Source organism: Pelobates fuscus, chromosome 10 (assembly GCF_036172605.1).
Source record: "Pelobates fuscus isolate aPelFus1 chromosome 10, aPelFus1.pri, whole genome shotgun sequence".
NCBI lineage: Eukaryota > Metazoa > Chordata > Amphibia > Anura > Pelobatidae > Pelobates > Pelobates fuscus.
The window spans coordinates 150,796,818-150,822,600 of NC_086326.1; the positions used below are offsets into that span (position 1 = coordinate 150,796,818).

A 25,783-nucleotide genomic window follows, 5' to 3' on the forward strand; every position below is an offset into this window, starting at 1 on the left:
TCAAAATCTGTAAAAGAAGAATATAGAAAGTGACTTTCACAATATTATTGTCACGTTCTGCTCTGTTCTGTGGAGATGTCTGGCATTGGCTTCTGCTATCCAGTACTCTTGTTACTATTCTTGTTTAGTTTTTCTTGGTTTTTGGTTTTCTATTCTATGTCTGGTTTTCTTTATGCTGGCATTTCTGGGTTCATTCCTGTAATCCATCCCTGGGATTCCCAGTCTCCAGGTTTCATTTAAATGTTTGTTTTATGTTGCCACACCCGTTTGTTTTCCATCATTCCTTTTTGTTTCAGTGTCCTGCAGGTAGCTGCTCACGGCTTCTGCCCGTTCTTGCAGGTAAGTGCTATATATGTCTTTTGGTTGTTTTAGCATACATTAGGCAGTGTAGGACCTGCCAGATATGGGGTACATTGGCGTTGTTGGCAGGCTTATGCAATGTATGATCATATAGTGTAACTAAATCCCCATGATTTCCATATATAGTACTTAGTTATTTCTCCTCTTGTTTTGCCTATGTTATCTTGTCTTGTTTTAGTTTGTATACCCAGTCCATGTACAGTCCTGTCCAGTCATGCCCATGTTATGTTCATGTTTTCCTCATGTCTTGTGTATATGTTCTGGGTTTAGCGTACTATCCTTCTCTGGTTCTGGGTTCTATTAGTTCTGTCTTGTTTTCATGTTTGGTGCCTATCTCTAGTCTTGCCTTGTTTCTAGTACTGGATACAATCTTGCTGCAGAGCCTCCCTATTCAGCTCCTGGGAGGTCTGCTTAATTTCCATGCTCCTAGTGCCTGGTATCCGCTGAAGCTGATTCAGTGTTCTGGTTGTGGCTGCACAAACGCTGGTGCTCAACACCAGGGGGCGTGCGGATACCCTGCAACAGACCCTGCTAATCCACCTCCACACTGTGACTCCTACTCTGAACATCAGGCATACTGGGTCCCGGTCCTGCACCGCTGCCCGGATAGAGTCTGGGTCCCGGGCACTGGACCGCCACCCTGACAATTATAAAGCGATACAGTGAAAAAAGTGCAGTTTTTATAACAATTAAGTGAATACTTTCCCTTCAGGTGTAGAGACCCCAAAGATCTCTTCAAAAATATCTTCAACAAACACAAATAGGGGTAATCCTGTCTGGGCAGAAATGGCACAAAATAGTGCCAAACCGTACAGCAAGGTAATAGATAATTATATATGCCAATTGGCCATTTATTGGGTGTGGATCTCTTCCTGGTCTTGAGCTTTATTTGTCTCAATATGAGAAAAGACATATAAGTTAGTATTAGTAGATGTAGCATGTCACCATACGTTCATAGCGTTAGTCCTACGCTGTTACAAATCGCTATTTGTAACTGTCCCTTTAAATAGAAAAGTTACATAGTTAGATAGCTGAAAAGAGACTTGCGTCCATCAAGTTCAGCCTTCCTCACACCTGTTTTTTGCTGTTGATCCAAAAGGCAAAAAAAAACAAAAAAAAAAACCCCAGTTTGAAGCACAATTTTGCAACAAGCTAGGACAAAAAATTCCTTCTTGACCCCAGAATGGCAGTCAGATTTATCCTTGAATCAAGCAGTTATTACCCTACATTGAAAGATTATATCCTTGAATATTCTGTCTTTGCAAGTATGCATCTAGTAGCTGTTTGAACATCTGTATGGACTCTGATAAAACCACTTCTTCAGGCAGATAATTCCACATCCTGATTGTTCTTACAGTAAAAAAACCTTTCCTTTGCCTTAGACGAAATCTTCTTTCTTCCAGTCTAAACGCATGGCCTCGTGTCCTATGTAAAGTCCGGTTTGTGAATAGATTTCCACACAATGGTTTGTATTGGCCCCGAATATATTTGTATAATGTTATCATATCCCCTCTCAGGCGACGTTTTTCTAAACTAAATAGGTTTAAATTTGTTAACCTTTCTTCATAGCTGGTATGTTCCATTCCTTTTATTAATTTTGTAGCCCGCCTCTGCACTTTTTCTAGTGCCATGATATCCTTATTTAGAACAGGTGCCCAAAATTGCACAGCATATTCAATATGTGGTCTTACCAGTGATTTATAGAGAGGCAAAATGATATTCTCGTCCCGAGAATGAATGCCCTTTTTCATGCATGACAATACCTTACTGGCCTTGGCCACTGCTGATTGACATTGCACATTGTTGCATAGTTTGTTGTCTATAACAATTCCCAAGTCCTTTTCGTGTGTTGTTATCCCTAATTCACTTCCATTAAGGGTATACGTTGCTTGTGTATTCTTTACGCCGAAGTGCATAACTTTGCATTTTTCAACATTAAATTTCATCTGCCATTTGAGTGCCCAGTCCTCCAGTCTATCTAAATCCTTCTGCAGCAAAGTAATATCTTGCTCACATTGTATTATTTTACAAAGTTTTGTGTCATCTGCAAACACTGAAACATGACTTTTAATGCTGTCTTCAAGATCATTTATAAAAATGTTAAATAGAAGGGGTCCCAGAACAGACCCCTGAGGGACACCCCTGACCCCTGAGGGACACCACTTGCCACCTCTGTCCAGCTTGAAAATTTACCATTAACGACAACTCTTTGTATTCTGTTTTTAAGCCAATGTTCTACCCAAGATCAAGCATTTTCATCGAGACCGATTTCCTTAATCTTTTGTGTGGAACTGTATCAAATGCCTTGGCAAAATCCAAATAGATCACATCCACTGCAACACCCTGATCTATACTTCTACTTACTTCTTCATAGAACGCAATCAAGTTAGTTTGACATGACCTGTGCTTCATAAAACCGTGCTGATTTTTGCTGATAACCATATTCTTCTCAAGAAATTCTTGAATATTATCCCTTAATAACCTTTCAAATATTTTACCAGCCACAGAGGTTAAGCTCACAGGTCTATAATTTCCAGGCAAGGATTTTGAACCCTTTTTGAATATAGGAACCACATCTGCCTTCCTCCAATCCTCCGGAACACTTCCTGAAAGAGGAAGTGCCCTGCTTCCCTGGATTGTGGAGAAGCCTATTTGCCAGCCTCCTTCCTCATGACTATGGCCCCTGGAAGATTGTGCCCCTGAAAACTTATTAACTTTTATTGGGTGTGTATGGCCCTTTAAGAACCGTCTGGGGACATATTGTGACTTTGGTGAACAATGTCCCTTTAAGACTATGTCCCCAGACCTGTAAAATAACTTGTTCCTGGCTCTCTCCCACTTGGTTCAGTAAATAGGGCTTACTGAACCAAGTACCACACAGGCGGACCACCCAGAAGTTAAAGTGTGCAGGCAATTTACCTCCCAGGCTGTGAGGTTACTGCCGGTTAATTGCCGACCGCTGGGTGGCCTACATTCGACAGTCGAACACGTGACGGCGGCCATCTTTGTTCATTCGAACGTGGTCAGCGGTGTATGCTAAAGATTCTGTGGAACTAAAATCGGATGCGCAAATACACGAACACCGCTGACCCTTACCTTCTTCCATACTGAACTTCCAGCTCCAGAGACTAAGTCCCGTTCGAAGATTTGTTTTTCTGCATGAAATTGACCGACCGCACAGCCCAAATCTATGGAACTGTTTTGGGCAGGAAAATGTGCTTGCGGTCGGTCATAAAGGACTTCCATATAACTTTTGATCCGCTGGAGGGATTTGGCTGATTTTTGGAAGTGTTTATGTTTGATGTATGCTGAGTCTGAATATGTAATTTTATTTTATGGAGATTGAATGTATGGTTTTAAAGTTACAGTGTATGTGTAAAAACTGTATTTTTACTGTCTGTGATAATTATGTTAAACCATAATTATATCACAGACAGAGAGGAGGATTTTGTGTGTAATTACTGGGAGTGGTTTCAATGATGTACGTGTATAAAAAAAGGGAAGGGTAATAGGCGCTCACTATAGTAACCAAGGATTTTATCTCTTTTTTAAACAAAAATGAAGAAGGAATAGTTTTAACAGCTGATTTTAGCAGTACTACAGTGACCTATTTAGATCTAAATATATACATTAAAGATAATCAAATACAAACAAAAACACACTTCAAAGAGGTAAATGTAAATAACTATATAAGCACCGAAAGTTGTCACAATAAAATATGGCTGGACAATATACCCAAAAGCCAAATGATGCGTCTAAAAAGAAATTGTTCGGATAATTCTGTGTTTTTAGAGCAAGCAAATACATTGAAGAAAAGTTTTATACAAAAAGGCTATAATGGTAATCACATTGATTCAACTATTAACCAAATTACCACAACCAATAGGAACCAACTCATACATAAGGTTAAAACTCCAGCGGATCAGAACAATTGTGATTTCACCCTACCTATCGTATTAGATTATAATAATAAAAACAGACAATTAAAGAAAATTCTAATAAAACATTGGCATCTATTGAAGGAAGACGAAATTTTAGGTAAACTAATCCCTGACAAACCAAGAATAATATTCAGAGGAGCTCCTAACCTTAGAATGCATTTAACAAAAAATTTTACAAAAAATAGTCCCAATAAGATAAATAATTTTATGGATAAAAAAGGTTTTTATAAATGTAACTGTTGCATGGCATGTAAGAAAACAAAAACTACTAAAAGAACCATCACTGAGTTTAAATCAAATAATACAAATAAAATATATAATATAAAAGAGGTTATTTCATGCAATAGCAAAAATGTTATTTATCTACTAGAATGTACGTGCGGCCTTCAATATGTGGGCAGAATGATCAGACCACTGAAAACCAGAATTGCAGAACATTGCAGAAATATAGAAAAAGGTGTACAAAACCACTCAATACCAGCACATGTCTGCATGCACAACAATGACCCTAAACACCTCACTTTTATTGGAATTAAAATAGTGAAAAACCACTGGAGAGGGGGAGATATTATAAGAAAGATTGGACAAACTGAAATGCAATGGGTATACCAACTAGATACCCTACACCCCAAAGGGTTGAATGTGGACTTCGATTTGTTTAATTTTTTATAAATTTTTTAAAAAATTAATTTTTTTACATATTTTTTATAATTATACTTTTAAAGATAATGTACAATTTTTTACAAATCGTTGTATTTTATATATATTTTTTATGTTTATTTTTTATATTTATTTTTATTTTTTCCTTACCAGATATCTATAAACACACCTGTTTTTATATAATAGACAGTTTTAACCAATATTATTTTTTTATTAAGTCATAATTTATATACTCCTCCCTACTCCACTATTATTTGTCCACCCTTTCTCAGAATATGCTCCAATATCTATAAATTGGGTGCACTTATTCCCAATATTTGTATCCAGAGAATTGTGTATGATTACTAGCCTTATAAGCTATTGTTACTAAATCAATCTTAGATATTTTCACCATTTAGTGAGTCTGCCCTTCTTACCCCTGCTTATATTCTGATTATAAGATCTTTGCCTTTATGATGTCTATTTATTTTATCTATGTCAATATTAATTATTTTACTGTTCACCTCCCTTATAATTATTGCCTGCAAACTATTATCGTTTAACATTGTATTATGTTTTCTTTATATATCCACGGACTACTGCCCTTATCCAATATGGCCGCCACGCCATAATCCTACTACTACAGCCCATACTCATTCTAAGATTGGACTTTGAGGTAAGTGACGTCTGGAACGCTACGCACACCACTTCCTGCTAATGCGTGCGTCCCAAGAGCGTCACGACATCACGCCCCCTCCCCTTATGGACACGCCGCGGCCATTCCCGGCCCGAATCTAAACAACGCATCACTTCCGGTGCGACACGGATGTCGCGCCACTTCCGGTCTGACGCATGCGTATCAGCACAAAGCCGAAACCCGGAAGTCATATCACCAGGAAATCATCTACTCATCAATGAAGATATAAAAACGGACTGTTTGAACTCCACATCACACTTCTGAAGAAGCCTATTAGGCGAAACGCGTTAAGTGGGACTACATTATATATCTATATTTTATTACTATATTTTAGATTTCATTGTTTAGTCTGTTTATATTAAAGTATACTTTTAAGTTACTTTTTTTTACCATCTTCATTTCCTGGTATCCTGTATATCCTTGGTGGGGATCATACCACCTAAGCTGTTTACACTAGAGCAGGTTACATGCTCTAGAAAATGTAAGTACAATACTATTTACTATTTATTTTACCATTTGGACTTACTTCACCATATTGCTGCTATCTTTTCTTTTTATACCAACTTGGCACCTTGAAAACACCTGCGGCAACCACCACAAATCCCAAGACGGGGATTGTACCGTCCAAGCGCTTTACAGTAGAGCTCTGTTATAGCTCTACTTCATGTGAGTGGACTGTACTTGGTTACTTATTATCCATTTTTAACTATATTTGCTGTATTGCGCTATTATTTTTTTTTATTTCTATTTCTCTTTGATGTCACGATTTATTGGAATATCCAAGATCATATGTATGTATTTTTGTATATTTTACTTTTAATACAATAAGCGCGGTATACGCCCTCTCTTTTTCTGATGTACGTGTATGATTGGGTGTTTTGTCCCTCCCTGTGGGTGGTCCTGTATTTACAAAATGGTAATAAAAAGCAGGCTGGGTGTTCCCGCCCTCAGTTCTTCTTGACCCTTCAAAACGTAGCCTTGTCTCGTTATTGGAGGGAACTGCTATATCACACTGGGGATTGCTATGCTCTGCATATTCCCTGGAGCTTTAATCACTTTGTTCTTGTTCCTGATACCCTCTCCTGGAGGAGAGATCTTTCCCACACGGTCCTGAATGCTGGAGGTTCATTCAGGGTGGAAGGAAGACGGCGCGGCTCCAGTTAAGCTACGGCGGTTGTGGAGTCTGCGGTGGTTGTGGTGTCCCTAGTGCGGTGCTTGTGGTCCTCTGCGCAAGCTAGGAAGCGTCCATTAACGGTAGGATCCGTTACATACGCGTTTCATCCCACCTAAGGACTTCCTCAGGGACCATTCTGTGCTTCTCAAACAAGATACAAAAGACAAAGTGCATATGCACTTAGTATTTCGTATCTTGTTGGTGTGCATGGGGTCGGTGTGTATGTGTGATTTTGGGTTAGTGAGTACGTGAGCATGTATAGGACAATATATTTGAATTTTGGGGGGGTGAAATTAATTCATTATCAATTCAGAAAGACACAAAATTCATCCGATAATTTTAAGAAAAACTCCAAAGTTTTTGAACATCTGAAACTCAGACCTCTATTACTGCCTATAGGGTGCTGTTTAGTAGATAGCTCCCCTAAATTACTGCGCATGCATGGGTTAATGAATGTGTATATATGACTGTAGCGGAGGGCATTGGGCTGTCCTCAAAATTCTGTATGTTCATATGCGTTCTGTTAAATTTTGCCTTATGTATATATGTGTATGCAGCATTCCCCTGATTGTTCGGTAAAATCACTCCGTTCATTATATTGAGTGAAACTATCAAACAACCAGACCACCCAGGAAAAAGTGTGCCTCCAATTACCATTCGCAACAATGTTGCAAACGGGTAATTGGTAATTTGTGTAATGTGAGTTTTGTCCTCTGGGTGGCTGCCATTCGGGAAACGAACACGTGGCGGCCATTTTAAACTCCCGAACAGCGGTGTTTTGCCGTCGAGTGTCTGGAACCCAAATCGGACACTCGGCTAGGCAAACACCGCTGAGACCTCCACACTGCCCGTAAATTCGTGTAGAAACTACCGAACGACTACCCATTCAAACCAATTTCGGCTGTTACCTCCAGTGCAGTCGGTCTTTTTACTACTTCCACAAATCTCCCGAACCCATGGTCTGATCTGGGGGATTTTTGGATATGTCCCTCACCCAGATCAGGGCTACCAGGTGATATAATATTTAAAGGTGTACCCCTATGTTTAGGGGTACATCCAGAAACCCAGGGAACTTGTGTCTGGAACAATGGGATTATGTGTCACACTAAGAGGAGGGGATGTGTGGGTGGCAACTCGTGTATGATTGGCTACTGTACTAATTACTGTAAATCCCTCCCTTGCATGGGAGAATGCTTTAAAAGATGGTTGTGTGATTAAAAGTTCAGTTCTGCTCCTGATGCTGTGTGTCGTCGAGTCATTGGGATCCGTATTAGGATATTCGTGGATTACCTTGCTTGCTGGGATTATTATTCTATGATATTTTATAACTTGTTCCTGAGCCTTACTGGGATCTTTAGTGGAGTTAACCTGTGAAAGACCAGCTCTCCGCTACAATGACTGTGTGCATTTATGGGTTTATTACCGTGTATATGACAGTGTGAACTACTAAATAGTGGCCTCGTTTTGTATCCATAAATAGAGCAATCCCACATTAGAGTAGCAAATTAGTAGAGCTGTCTTCTAAACAGCACAATAACTATGTATCTAAAGGGTATGGAATTAGAGAGCCATCTACTAAACTACACCCTAATTTTATGGCAAGACAGGAGGCTTCATATTTGCTTTACTTTCTTTACTGTAACTCCCAGTAGCAAACAAATAGTTAACAGTAAGTAAAAAAAATTAACCAGAGTGTACAATAGAGTATGTCCAGTCATCAGGCTCCTCCCAGCTCCTCTTTCTTTGCTGCTTAGCCTCCCAGGTGAGTCTATTCCAATAACTGCTTGTAATCAATTTATAAATATATATATATTAACATGGTGTAAATTTTACTTCTACTACCATTCACATACCTATAATACTTAATAGTTACTTTATCCTTTATATCAATAAATTGCAGGACGTTCTTTCCTCCTTATACAAAATTGACTCAAAGCTCGCCAAACTAGGCACTAATGAGCTTGGCCCTGAGGCACAATGCATGCTTTTTGGAGACAAATGTATTAAGGAATTAAGCAAACACGTTGCTGCGTTTACAACGCTTACCAAAGCGCAATTCTCATTACGCAAAGTGTTTAGGACCCAGTGTTTTTCCAGAAGTGCCAGCCATTACAGAGGCCGGTCGGCTGGCATAGCTGCCTTTACAGGCTACAGGCCTCGACCTTCAGAGCACTGGAATTCGGGCAATACCTGTTTTCACCACAAACACTTCTTCCCATCTAGTGGCTCTATTAGTGGACGTGGATCTGCTTCCCTCCGCGGTCTCACTCCTACACGTAATGGACTCCCATTTTTCTCATATACCTATAGCAGGCCGATTAATCCATTTTTCTAAACAGTGGTCTCGACTCACACAGGACCCGTGGATCCTTCAGACCGTGTCTGGCTTCCACCAAGAATTTACAGAGAACCCAGTTCAAATGTCTTTACCTACTCCCCTCAGCATGTCTCAAATAGACGACATGTCCCTTCCGGTCGAACTCGACGACCTAGTCACCAAGGGTGCCATCGAACAGTCCCTCAGTCCACGAGGTTTCGTGAGCAACATGTTTTTAGTCTAGAAAAAGTCAGGAGAGTTCCGACCAGTCATCAACCTAAGAGAACTGAACAAATTCATCAAATACAGACATTTCAAGATGGAAGGCATTCATCTACTATGAGACCTCCTCTGTGAGGGAGATTGGTTCTCCCGCTTCGACCTCGAAGATGCATACCTCACGGTACCATCAGACCCCTGATAAAATAGGGGACAAAGGTGATAAGGAAAATTTTCCATTTAAAGGCATGAAATGAAAAAGTGGCACAATACCAACACTTTTGGTGCCTATGTGCAATACATACTGTATCTATTGGTAGGAGATCGGGTGGTCATATTTGGCCAAGTAAAAACACCCCCTTGGGGCTGCGACTAATATGTCATTAAGTTTCTCTAATTATATGTGTTCTTTTAAAATCTGAAAGTTTGTAAAAAAAAAAAAATGTGTTGAAGGGGTTGCTGAGAAATATATTCCTTGCAACCACAGCTGTAGACTCAATGCACATTGGGGATATGGTGTTGGTAGTATGGGCTCAAAGAACCACGGACAGCGGCAGAATCTGCCTTCACCTCACCATTGAACACTCAACTTGACCGGTCATCTCAAATGTTAGCCATGCATTAATATGGCGCTAGAATAATAAAGGTGTTTAAAAGGTGTGGAAGAATTTGGCTGGAACCAGTTCTGTATTATCCGATTCAAGCATTTAATCAACGTGCATATGGTATTAGGTGTGGTTAACTGTAACATTGTTTAAAATATTTTGATGTAGCAACTACTAGCGTGTGCTGCTTAATGTTTGTATTGTATGTTTCGTGATACGCCGTTTCTTGTTTGTTTGGAAAGAAATAACAAACCTCTAATAAAGACTAAAAAAATAAGCAGAAGTGTTGATGGTGGTTGGAGTAACCCTTTAAATGGATAGAAAGTATATGGGACATAGTCAGAATAGACACCGGATTCAGAAACAACACACAGGAGTGTGTGTGGGGGGGGGGTGTAGGGGTACTGTGTGTGGGGGGTGTAGGGGTACTGTGTGTATGTGGGGTGGGTAGGGGTTCTGTGTGTAACAGTTGTCAAAATGATAAAGACTGCATACTGAGGTTAACAAATACCAATACCTTCCTTACATCAAACACTCAGCAGGTTAAACGTTGTCCATTATAGGTTTCATCCTGAAAGTACTATTTATACTTTTGAGAAATCTTTTATCACATGTGTGGGGGGGGGAGTAGGGTACTGGGTGGGGGGGGTGTAGGGGTACTGTGTGTGGGGGGAGTAGGGGTACTGCTGGGGGGAAACTTGTTTTAATATACTTTTTTATAATCAGTATCTTCTTTCTCTCTACCCCCCCTCCTTCTTACCTTTAATGAAGGAAGGGGGGAGACACCGCCATCCCTGGTGGTCCGGTGGTGGCAAGCAGTGCTTCCTGGTCGGGAGGCAGGGGAGGGATCTGTGAAGCAGCTCCCCTGTCCTCCCGCACGCTGCTGTGTGGAGCGTTGCCATGGTAACGCTTGGCAACGCTCCACAAAGCATCGCGCGGGAGGACAGGGGAGCTGCTTCACAGATCCCTCCCCTGCCTCCCGACCCGGAAGCAGAGTAGGCGCCTGCCATTTTGGGCAGGCAGGTGCCTACTCTGCATTAATGGCGAACCTATGGCCGCGTGCCCACAGAAAGGGCCCGGCGTGCCACCTGTGGCACGCGTGCCATAGGTTCACCATCACTGATCTAGACTAACTCTACATTCAGGAGTCCAGCAATTTCTATCTGCTGTTGAACATCCATTATCCTGTAACATCCTCTGTTGTTTTATTATGTATTGTTACAAATTGCTATTTGTAACTGGCCCTTTAAATGAGAAATTGCCCTGCTTCCCTGGATTGTGGAGAAGCCTATTTGCCAGCCTCCTTCCTCATGACTATGGCCCCTGGAAGATTGTACCCCTGAAAACTTATGGACTTTTATTGGGTGTGTATGGCCCTTTAAGAACCGTCTGGGGACATATGGTGACTGGTGAACAATGCCCCTTTAAGACTATGTCCCCAGACCTGTAAAATAACTTGTTCCTGGCTTTCTCCCACTTGGTTCAGTAAATGGGGCTTACTGAACCAAGTACCACACAGGCAGACCACCCAGAAGTGGAAGTGTGCAGGCAATTTACCTCCCAGGCTGTGAGGTTACTGCAGGTTAATTGCCGACCGCTGGGCCATCTTTGTTCATTCGAACGCGGTCAGCGGTGTATGCTAAAGATTCTGTGGAACTAAAATCGGATGCGCAAATACACGAACACCGCTGACCCTTACCTTCTCCCATACTGAACTTCCAGCTGCAGAGACTAAGTCCCGTTCGAAGATTCGTTTTTCTGCATGAAATTGACCGGCCGCACAGCCCAAATCTATGGAACTGTTTTGGGCAGGAAAATGTGCTTGCGGTCGGTCATAAAGGGACCTCCAGCTAACTTTTGATCCACTGGAGGGATTTGTATGATTTTTGGAAGTGTTTATGTTTGAAGTGTGCTGAGTTCAAATATGTAATTTTTATGAAGATTGAATGTATAGTTTTAAAGTTATGAAAATGCATACAAAATGTGTGTGTGTTAATTATGTTAACTGTTTATCTGAGGGGAGGGAATCTATGGGATGTAACCGTTGTCTGATTGGTTACTTTATACCTCCCTGTGGGCGGTCATTGTATGTACCAGACCGTAATAAAAGGCAGGCTGGGTGTGCCAGCACAGTCAGTTCTACTTCACCCTCAATCTAGAGTCTTGTCTCTTATTGGGGGAATTGCTATATCACTACAAGGGATTGCTATGCTCTGCATGCTCCCTTGGATAATCACTTCTAGGCTCTTTTAAGAGCCTGTTCCTGCTTCACTCTCTTGGAGGAGAGGTTCACCCACTGGAACCTGGAGGCTTGTCGTAGGTCCAGGGTGGGTAGGAGACGGCGAGACCCCAACCAAGCTGCGGCGGTTCGTGGGGTCTGTGGTGGTTGTGGTGTCTGCGGAGCGCTTGGAGTCCTCTGTAAGCGCTAGGAGCATCCTTCAACGGAGGTACCCAGTCGGGGTGCCAGGCGGTCCGTTACATGTATCAGTAAATGTAAGAAGAAATCTGAAGAAGCCGTATGTCAGATTGCGTAGTAATACTTTTGGTTAATATAGACGTATTTCAACCTGGCGAGTCTTACCCCAAGAAGATATAGACATAAAAAACTTCTTTCAATCAACCGGGAAAACACACAGAAAGCGATTTTACTACATGCAGGATACCAAGTATGGAGTCCTCTAAAACAATGCTTGCGGTGTCTGTACTTTCTCTCTGCTTTTACCATTGTTTACCACCGCTGGTATAGACATAGATCAGTTTGTAATAGTCCGTTCCTGTGTAATTCAGAGGTCTTTTTTATTTTCCTCAATTAATAGTCATATATATTATAGATATTATTAGACTAAATATATTAATTCTGTATCCCTGATCGTGGCTTGTCTTGTACTATTCTCGGTGCGTTAAAGGACCACTATAGTGCCAGAAAAACACTCGTTTTCCTGGCTCTATAGGGTCCTTGGGTCCCCCTCACCCTCATGACCCTCATGGCCCCCTTTTTTCCCAGCGCGGGGCTCCCTCGGCGCTGGGAACTCTCCTCCTCTTTTCCCCGTCATCGGCTGAATGTGCATGTGTGGCATGAGCCGCGCGCGCATTCAGCCAGTCCATAGGAAAGCATTCTTAATGCTTTCCTATGGACGCTGGCGTCTTCTCACTGTGAAAATCACAGTGAGAAGCGCAGAAGCGCCTCTAGTGGCTGTCAATGAGACAGCCACTAGAGGCTGGATTAACCCATAGGTAAACATAGCAGTTTCTCTGAAACTGCTATGTTTACAGCTGAAAGGGTTAAACCTAGCTGGACCTGGCACCCAGACCACTTCATTAAGCTGAAGTGGTCTGGGTGCCTATAGTGGTCCTTTAAATCCGGCCATTCTAAGTTCCGGTAATACGCTTGTTGTTCTTCTGATATTTGCTTTCCTTATAGTTGCCTGTTGGATTCTGTCTGTCTGTGACATTTCTGTTGTTTTCTCATACATTCAGTATTGGCCTCTAGCCTGTTGGTTATGGCACACCCCAATGACATCGACCATACCATGCGGTCAAAGTACGGTGGACCATAGTATAAAAAACACAACAAAGCAAAACCTTCAGAAAATGATAAAGATGACCATAAAAATATGAATTTATTTAATTACACAAATATAATCATAAAACAGAGAGATCAGGTTAAAATGTTCAGAATAAAGAGACATTGTAACAGGTAGTTATATGTTTCCTGCCCCACACAATGCCTTATAGATAACTTAATACCAAGAGACTCGATCTAGTGCAGCAATCTCAGTGTTTCTGTGTAGGAACTCATCCTGTTACACACGGCGGGCTAAAATTCAGAGTAGGGTTTAGGGAGTCAATAACTTTTTTATTAATGAACCAATTTCAATAATATGACATACAATAATGATATAACATACAATGAATGCTTAGCATACAGAGATTTGTTTGACTAGGTACGTAGGATGACAAAATCAGGCTCTGTTGATTGCGTTGTCCATAACATTAGTTACTTCTGCCTGGATATTTTCCTTGAACTGCTCAAGTGTACGCATCTTGTTGACATACACCCGCTCCTTCAGATGTCCCCACAGGAAGTAATCAGGAGAGGAAAGCTCGGGTGAATATGGCAACAAATTAATCTGGGAATTCTTGAAATAATCCACTCAGTTTTGTAACTAAGTATTTTGTGAAATTACCTATGACGAATCTCCGAAGACTCAGTTATAATGTGAACCTGCAACAAAATAATTGAACTACGAACAAATGAGTTATTTACCTGTCAAACCTTACTCTGAATTTTGACCCACTCTCTATTAGAAGACAGAATAATTGGGATCATTTCAGAAAATAGTGGGCGTCAAGAATTCACTCATGACATGTTTTATATAAAGTTACAAACCCATGATACTGAGTAATTAATGAAAAATAGGTCAACTTGACATAATATCCAACATAGATTCCTAATCCCGTACCCATAGAGAATGAAACAATCTGAATAATTTATAATGAGATTAGTTATAGAGAGTCCAAGTCATAAATACTATTACCTTTCATTCCTAAACTAATTCTATTAATCAACTTATACTAAATCAGATATTGCGTTTCCCCATAACCACGTAATGAGTTAGTCATTGTAATAAACGGACATTTAACGTTAACTTTCTAATGTAATCATATGTTTAAAATCATAGTCTAACGAACAACACAACCCCTGCAACATAGGAAATATGTGGGCGTTTTATAAGGTAATGAATTGTCATTCTCAGACACCTGGAGAAGATACTCGGAGCTGACTGACCTTGTATTCAATAAACTAACTGCGAATGTTTATATACGTCAATAGTAGAGGGTGTGAAAGCGTTCAACTTACAGAAAGGAAGATTACTGAGTGAGAAAGTAACCAGTTCATAACCATACACCTAGAAAAGCGGGCGTTATCAGCCAGGAAATATCTAGATTGGGTGCGAAAAGTGACAGATTGATACGTGATTCCTAAAATTAAAACTCTATATATATGGGAACTACAGCTCCCATGATCCTCAGCCTGCAGAAAGGCCCAGCCATCGCTGGATTAGACACCTCCCAACACCAACACGTTTCATTTCTATTAATTTCTTCATTCTATGGATTTCTGTTTATTTATTTAGGATTTTTCTCTCTTATACCCATATTACTCCAGTTATGGGGCAGCTCAGACTGACTCACTGCTACCCAGCATAACCTCACTTACACCTATTAGAGGTGACAGAACCCAGTCTGCTGAACCTAATACACGCCTACACTTATCACACACACTCTTATCCCACCTAGAAATATACAGAGCTAATAATGTGACAGAACCCAGTCTGCTGAACCTATTACACGCCTACACTTATCACACACACACTCTTATCCCACCTAGAAATATACAGAGCTAATAATGTGACAGAACCCAGTCTGCTGACCCTATTACACGCCTACACTTATTACACACACTATTATCCCACCTAGAAATATACAGAGCTAATAATGTGACAGAACCCAGGCTGCTGAACCTATTACACGCCTACACTTATCACACACACTATTATCCCCACCTAGAAATATACAGCGCTAATAATGTGACAGAACCCAGTCTGCTGACCCTATTACACGCCTACACTTATCACACACACTCTTATCCCACCTAGAAATATACAGAGCTAATAATGTGACAGAACCCAGTGTGCTGAACCTATTACACGCCTACACTTATCACACACACACTCTTATCCCACCTAGAAATATACAGAGCTAATACACACATTCCTACATTTACACTATACACCCAGCTATGGTTCTATTATACACAATCATACACTAATCCTCTATATTAAACTGCAGTAACAATGTCCACCAATGGATGTAATCACTGTGGCGAAACCAACCTCGCCACTGGGCCCTGGAGAAGCCTGTTTGCTAGCCTCCTACCTACTGACTATGGCCCCTGGGTTATTTGGGGCATATTGTACTGTATATTGCTGCTACTGGCCCTTTTAACAGCATCTATGGACATATTGGGACTTTTGGGACTACTGTCCCTTTAAGACTGTGCTACATATTCTAGTGTACTGCCTGTAATATTATATGTGTATTTGTGTGTTAAGTTTAACCTGGGATATGTATGCAGCATTCACCTGATTGTTCGGTAGAATCACTCCATTCATTATATTGAGTGAAACTACCGAACAACCAGACCACCCAGGAATAAGTGTGCCTCCAATTACAGTTTGCAACACGTGTCTGGAACTAAAATCGGACACTTGACTAGGCAAACACCGCTGAGACCTCCATACTTCCAGAAATTCGTATAGAAACTACCGAATGACCCGCCGTTCGGTAGAAAGAACCCCATAAACAAGGGAATTCATTCAAACCCTCTCCAGGCTCTATAACACAGGCAATTCGTCTGTTTTCATTCACTTGTTTGTGACCGACCGCAGGGCCAAAATGCATGGAACTGTTTTCGGATACTTTACCCATGCGGTCGGTCAAATCTTTGGAACCCCATATCTCACGAACCGTTCATCCGAATGACTTGAATTTTGGATATGTTTCCCCCCTGAATAAGGGCTATCCAGCGATGCTGGATTTAAAGGTGTACCCCCTGTTTTTGGGGTACATCCAGAACTTGGCTGGAAAAGTGTACCGGATAATTGGGTTTAATGTTATCTGAGGGGAGGGGATGTGTGGGCTGAACCATGTATGTGATTGGTTATTTTATGCCTCCCCCTGGGTGTGGACTGTATGTGTATTATTGTAATAAAAGCCGGGCTGGATGAGCCAGTCCAGAGTTCCTGTTTTTACCCTCAAAGTGATGTGTCGTCTCATTATTGGGGGGAAGGATTTATTGCATGCTGTTCCAGTTGACTGCTAGGAGTACAAGCCTATTCGTATGGTTCCTATTCAATGGTCTACAGCATTCATATGCTTGGGAGAATTTAAAAGGTTTCTCGGATTCGGTGATTGTGGTGTCTGCCAGAGTGCTTGGAGTCCTCAGGAAGCGCTAGGAGCATCCATTAACGGAGGTACCAAGTCGGGGTGCCAGGCGATCCGTTACAATCACTAAACAGGGAATTGGGCTGAACAGAAACTAGAATTCCAGAATTCAGGATAAAATATCCAAGTTGTAATGCAGGTGGGGTAGAACGTTTTTTTTTTTTTTAAATCAACCATGCTTTTTGCAATAAATTTTCAGTTTACTACTATTTACTTTTCAGTTAATTAACCCATAGGTGTTCAGTACAGGACCTTCAGCAGCCACTGGCTGTGAACCAGTTAGATATCTCTCCATGAGCCGGGAATATCAGAAATAATTAATCCTGGCTTCTGATTTTTACCCAAGCCTCTTCTGTTACACTAAACCCAGCATGTAGCCCCATGTAGCTAGAGCGCAGCTAAGCGGAAAAAGGCCTTGACAGGGGTTAGGAGGCGGGCTTAGGAGGAAGTAAGCGAGGGTTGGAATTATGGGTAAGTGGGATTGGCTATTTAAATGAGCAGCCATTTTAGGTGAGTCATTCTAACTTCCTACCTGGTCGAGTTTGTGTTCGCCTCGGTGTGCGCGGACTTTGCTTGGTCGGATTTCTTTTGTCTCCTCTGCAGGAACAATGGACGACGTGGAGCGTTTGCTGGAAGGGATCAGGTCGGCAGCACGGCATCAAGGTGTGGACTGGCTACGGGCACAGCTTGGCCCTGCCCTGGCGGCGGCGGCGGATCGGGACGGCGATGGCGGGAGACCGGTCCGGGCCCGGAGGCCCCCGAGGAGGCTAAGCCCGGGCGCGGGGCCCGGTGAAGTGGTACCCGGTAGCAGTGGAGTTCCAGTTTCGACCGGCAGCAGGCCCGGGAGCCGCGTGGTCGAGGCCTTGCCTCCCCGTGTGCGGACGGAGCCTCGGATGTGCACTAGGCGGCAAAGGGATATCGTGGACGGGGGCGCGGCTGCTAGCAGGTCGGAGGCGGCCGGGCGGCCCCCTGGTGCTTCGAGACCCACGGAGGGGAGGCCCAGGAGGGCTTCCCCCCCTTCGGACAGCGGAGTCGATGAGGAGGCTGGATCCGGGAGACCGCATGGCAGGCATCAGGCAAGTGCAGAGGGCTCAGGTCGGGGCCCTCTTGGCGGGAAGGTTGTTCGGGGGAGCTCTGCCACTGGGGGGGGCGGGAGTAAGCCGGTTGGGGGTACACAGGCCTTAGTGGGAAAAGGGGAGGGCCCTGGGGCCCCGAAGAGAAAATGTGGCTCTAAAGGAGTAAGTTCTACGGGTGGTAGGGGTTCCCGGGAGGGGGCCAGGTCAGACAGAGGGTCTCCCGTAGGGGTGATGGGTAGTTCGGGGCCATCGGGGTCTGGCAAGCAAGGGGTCAGAGGTAAGGGGGTGGGGGAGGGGGTTTCGGAGGTAGCTAGGCAAGGGCGTAGGGTAGGCCGGGAGTCAGGTCTTTCCGTAGTGGAGGGGCGCAGGGGGGGCCCGGGTTCCAGGAGTAGTAGTGACAGTCCCTCGCCCGTTAGATCTCTGGGGTCCCGGGATGCTCGGGGGCGGTCGGGTCGGCACTGCTCCCCCTCGGATAGCTCAGCAGGGGAAGGTGCGGCAGCCCCTCGGTATGGTCAGCAGGGGCGGCTTGCTGGTAGAGACGGGAGGAGTCGTAGCCCCAGGGGTTCCCGGGTGCCACGTGGTGGTAGAGGTCAGCGGGAGGCTTCGGTGCAGAGCAGGCGCTCCCGGGGTCGGGACGGGAGGGGAGTGGATGTTCGTTACCCCCTACCCAGGACTTCTTCTCCTTGTCCTAGATTTCGGAGCCGTTCTGCTTCCTCACAGGCTGGGCACCGGGTGGGCTCCCCGGTCGGCGAGATGGCGGCGGAAGTTCCTCTTCCCGGACGTCAGGCGATCTGTACTGCAGCCCCCACCGCTCCGGTGTCGGGGGGCTTGGCCGGTGAGTCCAGTGGGTCACTACACTCTAGCGCACTAGTTACCACACTTCAGGCACTACTCCACTCATTGGGGGCGGGGGGTGACACTAGCGGCGTTGGTCAGGTGTGGGCTCCGGGTGCAGTGGCTTCAGGTTCTCGGATCCGGGATTCCGCGGGGCCTAGTTCGGACGGGGATTTGGTGGTGCCGCAGGACGTAGGGGAGGTTGGGAGCGAAAGGGCTGAGTTGTCCGGGGGTATCCCCGACGCGGCTAGGCAGCACGCGTACGTATCTTTTGCGGGCCCACTGGGGGTCCATTTGAAACAGGACGTGAAGGATAAGATTTGGAAGGGCGAGTTCTGTGAGATTTTCTCCCTCCTTCCTTTAGAGGACTTCATTGACCTCAAGGAGGAGGATAAGAAGGATGAGAAAAAAGAGGAGGAGGAGAAGAGGAAGCGGTACCGAAAGATACCGAAGTCCTTCGGTAATTGGTTGCGGGCTTTTTGTGTGCTGGCTAGCGTGCTCGGCGAGAAATCGCCGGGGTTGTGCTCGTCTTTGTTCTGCTATTTGGATGGCATTTGGGAGGCGTACCGGACTTACGGGGGGTTGGCATGGTGGAGGTACGACGAGCAGTTTCGGCAGCGGCTGGCGGCTAACCCGGGTATGCGGTGGGACCAAATGGACCTGCCGCTCTGGATGAAGCTAATGATGGCGCAAAAAGCGCAGCCCTTTCAGAGCTCGGCCGGCGCCAGGGGGCAGTCCGCCTCGTCGGCCACCTTACAAAAGGGCTTATGCTGGCTCTATAACGAGGGCCAATGCAAATGGGGAGCCTCCTGTCGTTTCAAGCATGAGTGCTCCGGCTGCGGGGGAGCTCATGGGCTCAACCGCTGCTTTAAGAAGGGTAAGTCCGGAGGCGCCGGCGCGACTGTCGCGCCGGGGGGAGGGGGTGCATCCGCTTCCCCTGGGCCTAACCCCAGTGAAGCTAAGCGCGATGGAGCCGTGGCTAGGCCGCTACGGTAACAGGGCGGACGCTGCGGTGCTCCTGGCGGGGTTTGTGGTGGGGTTCTTTATTCCGTTTCAGGAGCGACGAGGGGGTCAAGGGAGGCTGCGCAACCTGAAGTCTGTGGCGGACTTCCCGGATGTGGTTAGGGAAAAGCTGGGCAAAGAAGTCGGACTGGGCCGCATGGCAGGCCCATTTGTAGTGCCTCCGCTGGAGGGCCTGCGGGTTTCCCCACTTGGGGTGGTCCCCAAGAAGGAGCCGGGTAAATTTAGACTCATTCACCATCTCTCATACCCGAAAGGGGAGTCGGTGAATGACGGTATTAATAAGGAATTGTGCTCGGTGTCATATGCATCTTTCGACCGGGCGGTCGATTTGGTCCGGCGGGCCGGGCATGGGGCCCTGATGGCTAAGGTGGACATCGAGGCCGCGTTCCGGCTGCTACCGGTCCACCGGGACTGTCATCACCTGCTGGGGTGTTTCTTTGAAGGGGCCTACTTCGTGGACTTGTGTCTGCCCATGGGCTGTTCCATTTCGTGCTCCTATTTTGAGAAATTCAGCACTTTTCTCGAATGGGTGATACGGGTGGAAGCGGGGAGTCGTCTTATTGTACATTATCTAGATGATTTTCTGTGTGTGGGACCGGCCGGTTCCCTGGATTGCCTGCGCCTGCTGCGGACGGTTGAATGGGTGGCGGGCCAATTCGGGGTTCCGCTGGCGGCGGATAAGACCGAGGGCCCGACCACGTGTCTGAGTTTCCTAGGTCTGGAGATTGACTCTGGGAGGGGAGAATGTCGGCTGCCCCAGGATAAGCTGGCAAGGCTTCGGGGGGCGGTGGCTGCCGTTGCTGGGGCACGCAAGGTGACTCTGGTGCAGCTACAGTCTTTGATTGGGTTGCTCAATTTTGCATGTCGGGTCATCCCGATGGGAAGGGTGTTTAGTCGCAGCTTGTCGGCCGCTACCGCGGGGGTTAGATCCCCGCACCATTTCGTACGGGTGTCGGCGGCCATGCGAGCGGACTTGGGCATCTGGGATGCCTTCTTGCGGGATTTTAATGGGACGGTGTTGTTCCGGCAGGAGGGCCAGTCATCGGCCGAGCTGGAGCTTTTTACGGATGCTTCGGGCAGTATAGGCTTTGGGGCATATTTCGGGGGCTCCTGGTGTGCGGAGCGGTGGCCGGACTCTTGGGGTCCGAGCCCTCTTATGCGCAACTTGGCTTTCTTGGAGTTGTTCCCGTTGGTCGTTGCAGTAGCGTTATGGGGTGACAGGCTGCGTGATCGGAAAGTGGTATTTTTCTCGGATAACATGGCGGTGGTTCACGCGGTGAATCGCCAGTCGGCGGCATCAAAGCCGGTGGTTCAGCTGCTTAGGCGACTGGTATTGCTGTGTATGTCCCGAAATGTTGTTTTTCGCGCGCGCCATGTTCCCGGCTATTTGAATGAGGTGGCTGATGCTCTATCTCGTTTTCAGTGGTCCCGTTTCTGGCTGGCGGCGCCGGGGGCATCGAAGGAAGGGCTGGCTTGCCCGGACGAGATTTGGCAGCTGGGGGCGTCCTGCTTGGAGGACTCGTGAAGGCTTCTCTGGCGCCGGCCACTTGGGCCTCGTACAGTAAGGTTTGGGGCTTGTGGGAACGGTCACTGGAGGGGTTGGCCATGGACAGCGGGGAGGCCCTGCGGGACGCTTTCTTGTGGTACACCTGTCAGTTGCTGACAAAAGGGCCGTCCCCTGCCGTGGTGGATAGATCCATGGCGGCTATGGCGTTTTGGTTTCGGTGGCATGGGAAGGAGGACTTTACCAAGACCTTCGTCATCAGGCAAGCCCTGAAGGGTTATCGCAAGGGGCGCAGGGCGCCGGATACCAGGCGCCCGGTGTCGGTGCGGCTGCTGGGGGACTTGGTGGGTATATTGCATGAGGTTTGTTTTGATGGGTTTGAAGCTTTACTGTTCAAAGTAGCGTTTGTTTTGGCGTTTTTTGGGGCATTCCGAGTAGGGGAATTGGTGAGTGCTAGTAAACTGGCGCAGGGGGGCCTGCAATTGTCGGGGGTCCGTATCCTGGATAGGAAGGTGGTGGTGCACCTTGGCAGGTCCAAAACGGACGTCCGCGGCGTGGGCCGGGACGTGACACTGGGGGCCTTGCCAGGCTCGGCTCTGTGCCCGGTGGCTGCTACGGTGGAGTATCTGGCGCGGAGGCCAGCGGTGGGGGGCTCCTTATTGGTGCATGCTGACGGATCGTCCCTTTCTCGGTTCCAGTTCACGAAAGTCTTTCGGTTGGGCTTGGGCAGGTTGGGGCTTCAAGCTGCACGATTTGGGACGCACTCGTTCCGTATTGGGGCGGCCACGGAGGCCGCACGGTTGGATTGGGGGACGAGGTGGTGAAGAGGATCGGGAGGTGGGAATCGGTAAGATTCCGCTCCTATGTCCGGTTGGGTCTATTGGATTAATGGCAAGGGACTGTTTCGTATTTCAAAAAAAAAAAAAAAAAAATGTGTAGAACCATCAAATTCGAAAGGTTTTGTGTTATGATGTGAGGGGTAATGGCTATGTTGGGATGTTTCGCGGTGTTGGTTGGGGATGGGGTAGGGGTCTCTGTTGGACTTCCCTCATCATTTGTTTTCTCCCCCCAGGGCGTGTGGCATGGATCGTGGGCCATTCGTTTGTCTTCTGGGCCGAGAGGAGGGCCGCAGCTCGAGCGCAAGGCCAGCAGCTGGGTTTTCCGAGAGGCCAGTTGGCAGTTCGTTGGTTTGGGTATCGGGGTTTTTGCTGGGGGGATGTTTGTGGGAAACTGTTTGGGATGCTGGCAGCAGGGTACTCGCCAGACGTGCTGGTATTACATGTGGGGGGAAATGACCTGGGCCTTACGCCGCAGCGCCGGCTGGTGAAGTGGATGAAGCAGGACATTAATAAGTTAAGGGGCCTGCTTCCGGGGGTAATGTTGGTCTGGTCTGAGATTGTCCCGCGGCGCCGGTGGCGGCACGCTCGGGACCCGGGGGCTATGGAGAGGTGCAGGAAGAAGGTGAATAGCTTGATGGCAAGCTTTGTGCGGAAAGTAGGGGGTGTAGTGGTACGGCACCTGGAGTTGGAGGAAGGGTTGCCAGGATACTACCGCTCGGATGGTGTTCACCTCTCGGATGTGGGTTTGGACCTGCTCAACTTGGGTTGGCAGGATGGTATAAGGATGGCTCTGTTTCTTCGGGGTGGCGGAGCTCAGACAGCTTAAGGGGTCAAGGTCTGAGCTTGTGGCGGGACGGGGAGCTGAAGGAGAGGAAATAGGCTCCCCTGGATGAACGTGAGGTGGAATAAACAGATTGTGGTCATCGGTGGTTGAGAGGTTTCGAGTCCTGGAGGTGGCTCAGAACCTGGTGGGGCAGGGGTATCCGGGTATACCCCTGCCGTGGTTAATGGTGGTTGGCACTTTGATATAAAGTTGGTGTATGTTATAATTATGTATATATGTGTTATTATATGGGGGTCATTGCCTTTTGTATGGTAGCCGAAGGAACAGGATGCGAGGGGGCGGAGTATGGGGGGCAATGACCCATGTTTACCTGTTAATTTATTATCGATATTAATTATTATTATTATTATTATTGGTTAATAAAGCTGTGGACAAATTTCCCCATACTACTTAGTGTCTGTGTATTATTGGGTTAGGTTATGGGGGTGGTTTGTCCTGGATTCCGACTGCCCAAATGGCGACTATAGACCTGTCATGTAGCCCCATGTAGCTAGAGCGCAGCTAAGCGGAAAAAGGCCTTGACAGGGGTTAGGAGGCGGGCTTAGGAGGAAGTAAGCGAGGGTTGGAATTATGGGTAAGTGGGATTGGCTATTTAAATGAGCAGCCATTTTAGGTGAGTCATTCTAACTTCCTACCTGGTCGAGTTTGTCCCACCCACCCTCCCTTTGTTTGTTTCGTGTTTATTTAACCCGTTTCTTTCACAGCGGCGGGACGGGGAGCTGAAGGAGAGGAAATAGGCTCCCCTGGATGAACGTGAGGTGGAATAAACAGATTGTGGTCATCGGTGGTTGAGAGGTTTCGAGTCCTGGAGGTGGCTCAGAACCTGGTGGGGCAGGGGTATCCGGGTATACCCCTGCCGTGGTTAATGGTGGTTGGCACTTTGATATAAAGTTGGTGTATGTTATAATTATGTATATATGTGTTATTATATGGGGGTCATTGCCTTTTGTATGGTAGCCGAAGGAACAGGATGCGAGGGGGCGGAGTATGGGGGGCAATGACCCATGTTTACCTGTTAATTTATTATCGATATTATTATTATTATTATTATTATTATTATAATTATTGGTTAATAAAGCTGTGGACAAATTTCCCCATACTACTTAGTGTCTGTGTATTATTGGGTTAGGTTATGGGGGTGGTTTGTCCTGGATTCCGACTGCCCAAATGGCGACTATAGACCTGTCATGAAGCGGCTCAGTGAAGGTGGCAGTGAAGGTGTGTAAGTGTCTGATTGGGTCACAAAGCTCATAGAAGGAGATACGTCCAGTCCCATAATCCAGGTATATTCCAAATCGCAGACAGGTAGGGATATCAGGTAAAGAGATTTCTTCTTCTTCATGGCTTACATAATAGCTCCCATTTTCATACTTCCATAATCCCCAGGACTTGTTATTACCCCCACTGATCTCCCTCCCTCTCTATACTGGGATATGTCACCCCTACACCCCATTGCCCTGATTCACTGCACTCCACTTCCCAGTAATGTCGACCTGAAGAGAAACTCCTAGTGTTTAACAACTGAGCATAATCCAGAAATCTTTCTGGGGTGTTTGGATAATCCTGAAAAGTGTCTGAAGAAGAGGCAGTCATTAAGTCATCTGATACAATAATTTCACTATGAGCGGTGTTCACATCCAGTAATATGTCTGAAGCCTCCAGAACATGATGCCGTTTCTTTACTCCAGATACAATGTCATCTAAACCTTTGTATAAGGTCTCTGTGATCAGATCTACATCCAGATCTCCTACAGCATGGACCTTTATATCCCCTGTGTCCTTATCTTCTGCCTCAACATCAGGAGTACAGTCTGATTCCTGCCCTTGTAATACAGTAATTGGGTCCGCCATGTTATAAAGCTCCTCAATGTCCCCCATCTTCCTGGACAGCTCCTCCTTCTTTATTTCCAGCTGCCGGATTAGATCTGAGACTCGGAGTGAGACCTGCTCTTTCTGCCTGGAGATCTCACTCAGGATTCGCTTCTCTAGAGCTTCCAGCTGTTGTTTGACTCCCCTAATCAGAGCAGTGACTTGATCGGTTAACCCAGCTGCTTCCACTTGTACTTCTCTCCTGAGCTTCTGTAGACTCTGGACTATTCTCTCTGCCTCATCCCTTTTTGTGATCAGTCTCTCCAGAACATTTCTAATTTTCTCCTTTTTCTTCTCAGAAGCCTTATGTAGTGAGTCCACCTGATGTCCCCTGTGATCTCCGATCAGGCAGCAGGACACACATATACAGACAGCATCTTCAGAGCAGTAATACTCCAGTATTTTCTTATGGAATGTAAATTTTTTGCTGCCAAAAGTAGTGGTGGGTTCAGTTAAGATGTGTTCTCCTGACTTGCTGTGTTTCTTTAAGTGTTTATCACACAGAGAAGCTTCACACACCAGACATGTTTTAACAGCTGGTACAGGAGAGTCACAGTAAGTACAGGGGATCCCAACCTCCCCCTGCTCTGGATTACTACATAGAAAACTCTCCGCTATGTTACACAGCTTCCTATTCTTCTCCAGTGCCGGACGTTCCTGAAACTCTGCTCTGCATTCAGGACACCTATAGGCTCCGGATCCCTCCTGTGTGTCCAGCACATCCCCAATACAGACCTGGCAGAAGCTGTGTCCACATGTCAGGGTTACAGGATCGGTATAAATACTCAGACAGATGGAGCAGGTCAGCTCGTCTCTCAGATCAGCAGACGCCAT

General features: G+C 45.8%; 1 pseudogene; it reads right to left on the reverse strand.

The window, feature by feature from the left end:
• LOC134574867 (E3 ubiquitin-protein ligase TRIM11-like) lies at positions 1-25,783 on the reverse strand (annotated as a pseudogene).